An 8,286-nucleotide genomic window follows, 5' to 3' on the forward strand; every position below is an offset into this window, starting at 1 on the left:
GCTGGGACCCTTGGATTTTGGTTATTTGGTTATTGTTATRCACAATAAAAATGATCAGGAACCAGCAGTGCCCTAATGGGGATGGGGGACACCCCTTTGCCAATCCCTGCAGCATCATGAGGAGCACTGGGATGCTCTGGATTTTTTGGAGGAGGATTTATGTTTTTATTTCCAGGGCATTTGGGTTTGGAGCAAGGTCACACAAAATAGGGATTTTTGTAGTGACAGGAAAAAGGGGAATGATGTCAAACTGAAAGAGGGCAGGGTTAAGTGGGATATTGGGAAGAAATTCTTCCCTGTGAGGGTGGGCAGCCCTGGCACAGGGTGCCCAGAGAAGCTGTGGCTGCCCCTGGATCCCTGGCAGTGCCCAAGGCCAGGTTGGAGCACCCTGGGATGGTGGAAGGTGTCCCTGCCCATGGCAGGGGTGAAATGAGATGGGATTTAAGATCCCTTCCAACCCAAACCATTCCAGGATTCTATAACACTTTCTGTGAGGGCTGATTGATTTCGATGATGGGCTTTTGTGCTAAAGAGCAGCTCCTTTGTCTTCAGTCAGGAGGTAAAATCATGRAGTTTGCCTTTTTTTAAATGGACTTTTCCCTTGCCAGGAGTGTCATTTTCTGCCATGTTGATTCAAAAAGAAACCCAAAGCAAAGATTCCCCACTTACAATAAAGAAACCTCCCACTCTCACTCACAGAAATATCCCAATATRACATTTTATCCACTTGAGCAGACACAGAAGCAAACCTGTGGAATTTGCTGTGAATCAGAATTTGGGGTCCCACATAATTTTGGTTTTCCAGCCTTAGAGCACAGAAAATTGGAGTTTCAAACCTTAACTTTCCTGTGACTCAGGTGGGGCTGGGATTTCAGACCAAGTCTGGTTTGACAGGAGCATCCCGAGCTCTCAGGCAGCAGCAAATCCAGTCCTGCTGGAACCAATTTTCTTTGAAACYTCAACCCTTGTCAGTGATATTTCTCCTCGTGGATTTTCCAGCTTTTCTGCTCCTTTTAGGCTGCAAAAAAAGACAGGAGGCCAGGCTTGAAGTCATCCTGCAGGGGAGGGTTTAGGTGTCCAAAATTCATTGCTTGTGGTTGTGTCTTCTGATGCCTGATCCCAAATGTCCCCTCGTGTTGACAGAAGCCTTCCCCTGCCTTCAGCTTGTTTCTGCTCATTCAATCAGGGCTCTGCTAATTATTCTCGCTGATTAATTGCTTGATAATGTTGCTGTGTATTTGTTAGTCCAGTGATGAGTCCTCCTGCCCTGTGTGCTCCTCCCTGGCCCTGCTCTCCCAGGAAAAGCAGAGGATAAACGGGGACAATCTGCTTAATGGAAGTGACACCGCTGTCCCCAGCCCCTGGGGTCACCTCTGCAATTAAACCAGAGCCAAGGCCAGCCCTGGCTGGGCTGGAGATCAAGGCAGGTGCAGTGGATGGAGTCAATTTTGGCCGTGGCTTAGGGGCACTGACCTTCACATTTGAGGTTGCTGATGGTTTGTGGAGATCTCCCACCCTGCTGATCCCTGAAGAGCTGTCCCAGTCACCAGCCTGGCTTGGTTTTCCAGGCTGTTTCAGGGACAGAAAGTCCATGAAAGTCCAGAAAGTCCACTAGCTGTGGCCCATGGCTGTCCCCAGAGTTTAATTCCCAGCTCTCAGCTGATGCCCTGACAACGTTTGGGGTGGTTTGGGCTGGATTTCACCCCCAACAAGCAGTTTAGATGCAGCCCTGACAAGTTTTGGGGTAATTTGGGCTGGATTCACTCCCAGCCAGCAGTTTAAATGCAGCCCTGACAGGTTTTGGGGCTGGATTCACCCCCAGGCAGCAGTTTAGATGCAGCCCTGATAAGGTTTAGGGTAATTTGGGCTGGATTAGCCGTCAGCTGGCAGTTTAAATGCAGCCCTGACAAGGTTTGGGGTAATTTGGGCTGGATTCACCCCTATCTGGCAGTTTAGATGCAGCCCTGACAAGGTTTGGGGTAATTTGGGCTGGATTCACCCCTATCTGGCAGTTTAGATGCAGCCCTGACAGATTTTGGGGTAGTTTGGACTGAAGTTCACCCCAAGCTGGCAGTTTAGAGGCAACCCTGATAGGATTTGGGTAATTTGGGCTGGATTCACCCCCAATAAGCAGTTTAAATGCAGCCCTGACAAGGTTTGGGGTAATTTGGGCTGGATTCACCCCTATCTGGCAGTTTAGATGCAGCCCTGACAAGGTTTGGGGTAATTTGGGCTGGATTCACCCCTATCTGGCAGTTTAGATGCAGCCCTGACAGATTTTGGGGTAGTTTGGACTGAAGTTCACCCCAAGCTGGCAGTTTAGAGGCAACCCTGATAGGATTTGGGTAATTTGGGCTGGAGTTCACCCCAAGCTGGCAGTTTAGATGCAGCTCCTGTGCTGGTAGGAGTGTGGACATCACCTGCCAAAGGAATAGAAGCTCTGATCTGATTTACTGGCTTCTCTCCAGAGGTAACCACCCAGTCCTCAAAAAAACACAGCAGTAGGAGGGTCTGGACCCGCTCTCCTCCCTGCCAGCATCTTCTGCTCAAAAACCTGCTGGGATCAGGTGTAAAAACCACAAGGTTTGGCCATTCCTGTGCTTTTCTTCATCACCTGGATATCCCTTTCTCTCATTAGGGAACGAATTGCCCTCTGCCCTCATCGTTGTTTGAGATTAAACTCACTCTTGGCCAGAGGCCTGAGCGTGATCATTGCAAATAAAGCTCGCTCTACTGAGCCTCCCGTTACRGCATCTGCATTTATTTAAAAGAGCAATAAAAGAGCCCTCAGAAGCCTTGTGAACCCTGGGAACTCACTGAATTATCCAGAAAATAGTAAATGTTTTCCATGGAAAATTTATCCAAAGACTTAAGAGTGTTTTGGGTTTTTCTGTGTGTTTGTTTGCTTGTTTTACTGTCAAAAAAATCAAATATATGGGGGAAATTGGGCTTTTTGCAAGTGCTTCATTCAAAATCCCCATTCCCCATCCTAATAATGCTTGATGGGAAATTTTCAATTAGCCCCGATCATTATCAACATTTTGCAAATTAGGGAAACTCAGGCACAGAAGCGTAATCATTTGTTTATGGGTGTTGTGCATGTCAGAAAGCAGATTAGGGCTGTCCCCTGGGCGATTCCTGATAGCCTGGCCAGTTCCACTGGGGCCTCTGGGTTTGTTGGAGCTGCTGAACTCCATGCAGACTTGCTCTGAATGAGATGAGGCTGTTTGTTCATGACTAATTTTAATTATTTTTGCKTCTTTAAAGTGGAAACTCTATGGTAGATCTGGGAATCCAAGCTGTCCTTGCACGTAGATGTTCCTCCAGCTCCGGCTGGTCTGGTCTCAAACTCATGGGACATGGGAAATGTAGAGCATGTGACTTCAGTTTTCCAATTAGACCTGTTTGTTATGCTCCAAGGCCTTAATTTTGTTTGATCTCCTAAATTAAACGTTGAAATTAAAAGAATCTTCCAAAGCAGAGGAGAAAAAAAAAATCCCCAAACTCTGTGTCTCCTTTATGGCTCATAGAATCCTGGCTTGGGTTGGAAAGCACCTTAAARGCCATCTCATTCCAAGCCCTGCTGTGGTCAGGCACACCTTCCCCTAGACCAGGTTTTTAACTGCAGCACTCCAGAGCAGCTTTGATTTAAACCACAACATTTGGCAGGTGATCAGTCCATAAATATCCTAATTGCTGATCGAGTTTTAAATTAAATGTGTAATGAGATCCTTTTTCCCACTTCCATCCTTTAATTTTTTTTTTTTCGCTACAGTTGGAGGAGGAATTATTTGGTTGTTTTTTTTTTTTAGTGAATTGAGTGGAAAAGGGGAAAATAAAGTACAAATGAGTGCCTGCTCAAGCTTTATTAATTGTGAGAGCACTGCTGCCCCTCATAGGTGTGGAGCTGGCTCCGAGTCCCTGGGGAGGCTCAGCTGTTTGTGTTTGTGAGGAAAGACACGGCAGGGTTGTTTGGACAGATCCTGGGATGCACTAATTAGAAGTTAAAGATCCACATTCTGGCACGAGACGGGAATGCATTAGAGCAGGCAGCACTTCCTAATGCTTTGACTCCTCGGCAGCACACGCCGCATTAAAGCCCGTGGTGTTTCTTTGATCCGCGCCACCAAAATAATTCCGGRGACAAACACAAATGAGGGATAATAACTAATTTAACTGGACTTATTGGAGAGCGACACTGCRGAAGATTAGGATATCCAGAGCAGACTGTAATTGCTGGGAGATTGGGGTCTGATGCCTGTTTATCTATTCTATTAATCTCYCTCTGCATCTGTCCTTCTACTCGATCAGTTGCCCATTAGCCATCATTTAGCTCCTGTTCCTGTCTCTTCTGCCTTCGGTGTGTCACCCTTTCTGTCTGCTTGTTAGCTAGAACAGATGTAASGAAATTGCATTCTGCACAGAAGGTAAATGGGAGCTCTAACCAGCCACATTTGGGGTTTGAACGTTCTGATATAACTTTGCAGAAGTTAAAGAAACTCTTCAGCGTTCAGAGTAGCACTGTGGCAGTAAAACTGGYGCCTCACAAGTGATTCAAACCTTCTCTACAGGACGTTGGTAGATGAGTGAGATCCCAGGTTTTAACACATTGGGATCATGATTTGGATTGTTTCCATTTCTAGGAAAGCATCTTTTGTCCTTGTAGCAGTTTCTTTCCTTCATTTTGGATTCTCTTCTTGTCAGCCTGACCGGGTGTTCAAGCGCCTCTTGTAGGGGAGTGCTGAGGGGTGAAGAAACAGGATAGGTATAGGCTGAATGCAATGGAATTGCCATCATTTGTCCTCTGATGATCCATCCATCCATCCATCCATCCATCCATCCATCCATCCATCCATCCATCCATCCATCCATCCATCCATCCATCCATCTATCATCCTGCAGAGTTACTCCGTGCTCTCCCATTCCTCTGCCTGGCATCCGCCTGCTCTTCTCCTCAGCCCTGGACTGTTCATTTAGACTCCATTTACCTACTTCACTGTTGATTTTGCACGTTAAAATCCCTGCCCATCTTTGCTTAGCTAATGGGGATATTCACTGGATCTCATTTTGTAATAGGGCGTTAATTAGACTTTTCTAATGGGATCCCTTTGGAATTCCACATTGCATCCACAAGAGACCTTAATGCTTATGTATATTTTTTTCCTTGTGAGAACCAAAGGAATTGGACATGTTTTCACTCTGCTCTTGAAGCCTGGTGACCAAGCTCTCAAAAAAATGAGAGGAGCAGTGAATCCCCCTGTCTGTCATCAAAAACTCCCTCAAGTCYATCTAGGGGGAACACACACTACACAGGAGGAACAATGAGATGGRATTAAGGAGATTTATTGATGTGTCTGTATAAACTGAAGAAAACACAGGCCTTGGGGACCTCTGGGAATCTTGGGCTTGAGTATTCTTAAAGCTTCCATGGATTTTTGCCTGTGTGTTAAAAATATTGTTAACCCCCGAGGAAATTCAGTGCCTAGAATCGATGAACGTAACGCACAGGTGCCTAATAATGGAAAACGGGATTGATGTGTCAGGCTGGTAAAACCAGCCCAGCAGTTAATTCTGCTGCCACAACAAGCCCGTCAATAAGGCTCCCTGCTGATTCCTGGAAGGATTTAGGGATGCAGCAAGGCGTCTGGGAAGGCRAGGGTTGGGTTTGCCTCGGCAGTGTTGGAAAAAAAGGTGGGAATTTAGCTCCAGCAGGGAGTGTGTGTTCTCTAGAGCAGGTCTGGGCACTGAATCAGGGACAGCACATGGCAGCACATCCCACTCCCAAATGCTGGGAAGATATTCCCCCAAGGCCCCACAGCTCCAAGCTCTTGTCTCCCTCCCAGCTATTCCTGGCTGCTTTGGGGCACATCAACAGACTTTCTGATCTTTTCCAGGTTGGTAGATTGAGGGAAAGTTTTCATTGAACTTCAGTTCCCTCTGCATCTGACTTTGCACTGATTTTGGAGAAAAATCTGAATCCGCTGAATCCAGGATTTCTTGTTTGTCAGGTGTGACAGAGTCTGAAAAGGAATCAAAAGTGCTTTTCTTTACCTGACCCTTGCATGGTGCCACTGAGCCCACGTGTGAAAGGAAGAGAGGTTAATTTTTTGGGAGGCAGCATTTGAGAGACTCTGTCCTGCAGGAGAACATCCCAAATGATGGGAACTTTGGAAGGGGAGCTGTTGCCCCATCCAGTCTCAGCATATCAAGATCATCTCACTCCTTGCAGCAGATCAAGTGGCCTCTGGGTTTCTCTTCAGGTGATAAAATAACCTGGATCTCTCCTGCTCTCTTACCAGGCTCAGCTGGTTGGTCTGAGCTGGGATTTTCCTCCTGGATGTGTCCAACACACTGAGCCATGAAGCAGGAGAGAGAGCAGGATTGCACCAGGCTGATGTATCCCATCTTTGGGATCTGTGCTCAAGGATTTTTCCTCCTCTGTTCCACATGAGCAGGTAGTGGGGTTGGGATTGTGCTTGCAAAGAAAGCGTCTGGCAGTCTGGATTTACCAATGCTGCTCCTTTTTCTCTCTGTAATTTTCTCCATCTGTGGTTTGTGCTGGACTTTTAAAGATCATCAGGTCCAGCCCCCTCTACCATGTTCTTCAACCAGGAAAGGTTGCTCAGAGCCCTGTCCAACCTAACCCTGAATGTTTTCAGGGATAGGGCAGCCAGTACCAATGTTTCACCACCACCATCATCAGTAAATTTTTTCCTTCTATCGATGTTTCACAAGCCTGGACTCTTTGTTTGCTCAGAGGTTGTCCTTGTTTTGAAGTTGATCCTCTTTTTTCTTCCTTAAGCCCCGAGCTCATGAGGAAATCAGCTGTTGGTTGCTAGGCTGCAGCAAGCCCCAAAGTGATGATTGAGCCGGGCTGTGTCTGAGAAATTTGGGTCTGAGGCCAAATTTCAGACGCTCACAGATTTGGGGGCAGCCTGGATGTGACTCTTCAGTTCTCTCCCTTCATGGGAGGTGAATCTCTAATCTCTTCCTCAGCTCTTTCCAGACACGGGGATTTTGGGGTTGCGGATCAGATCCACCTCTGTGTCTCTAAATAACAATAAGGGGATTATCCTGCTCAGGGGGGTGGGAATTGGAAGGAGGAGTGGGCTCTGCAGGAGACTCTCTGGGACCCATATGTTGGGTGGATGGTTAATTTTTGCAGTAGGGCAAAGACCAGCAAATCTGCCTTGTGTCGATGCTGGGTGCCCCAGATCCTGTCCTGCCAGTAGTTTATTAAGGATCAGGAAAAAAAAAAAAAAATTGCTGATGGTGCCCACTCCACGGAGAGGGGGGAGGCGTCTGTGCAAGTCTATTACATCTGGGCTTCTTTCCAGCATGAATAAAAATGTTCTGTATGTCCGGAGTTATCAACATATTCTTTTTTATTCCTGTCAATTAATCTGATCTGAATGAGCCGCTGCTGCTCGTGGAATAATAGCCTTGAATGTAAAGTCTTATTCCTCATCTGCTTTGTGAGCTGCACTCTGATGTTGCTGGCCCTSGAATGATGCTGTTCCATTACTCTGAGCTAAATCAAGCCCACTTTGGCCTAAAAACCTGCCAAAACCAGTGAAATATCTCACTGGTGAGAGCAGGCAGTGGTGAGGATGAGGAGGGAGCATCCCAGCTCCATCCTGGTCCAGACACCGCTTTTCCAMCCCCATCCTGGCTCCTGGCACCTCTTGCCCTTCTCCCCGTGCTGTTTATTTTTCCTTCCCGCAGATGAAAGGCACAGAAGCAAACTGCACCAAGGCTAGATTGTTCATGGCTTATTGAACAATTAGTTTCAGCTCAGCGCTAATCTCCCGGCATTTCTTTTCTTCCCTTTGTGTGCCAAGCGTGCCTTGGAAACTTGTTGGCTTCAGGACTGGGGTGGAACGGGGGGACTGGGCTTGAACTTGGCCCAGAGGGATGCAGTGCCCTGAGCAAAGCAGGTGTGAGCTGCTCTGACAGGAGGAGATTTGGGGCTGTGTCTCAGTGTAGCTGAGTGTTTGTATTCCTATCATCTGCTTATGTTAAAGGAAATAAATAAACAACYCTTCTGTAACYATAYATTAGTTGAGACTGCTCTGGTTTGTTTTGTGATGTTCCTCCCTTCAAGGATGGTGGGAGGGAGAGGTAYGAGTTACACACATTCCTGGWGGGGAAGAAGCTGCTGCTCTCTGGGACTTCTCCTTTTCCCCCTCTTCTTTGGAYCTTTTTTTCCCTTGATTTTTTTTTTCTTCATCATCTGAGAATTAGAAGATTCCCGTGGTGTGACAGGCGAGAAAGATCCTCCAGTGA

At 46.9% G+C, this 8,286-nt stretch overlaps 1 protein-coding gene across 1 annotated transcript in view; it reads left to right on the forward strand.

The window, feature by feature from the left end:
- Nucleotides 1-8,286, forward strand: part of LOC130581728 (plexin-A4-like) — a gene marked incomplete at its 3' end in the record, with an annotated part of 220,610 nt that overhangs the window by 119,796 nt on the left and 92,528 nt on the right. The gene's annotated exons all lie outside the window — the stretch shown is intronic.

This window comes from Malurus melanocephalus, unplaced genomic scaffold, assembly GCF_030028575.1.
Source record: "Malurus melanocephalus ecotype Western Australia unplaced genomic scaffold, MMel_1.1 scaffold_430, whole genome shotgun sequence".
NCBI classification, from domain to species: Eukaryota; Metazoa; Chordata; class Aves; order Passeriformes; family Maluridae; genus Malurus; species Malurus melanocephalus.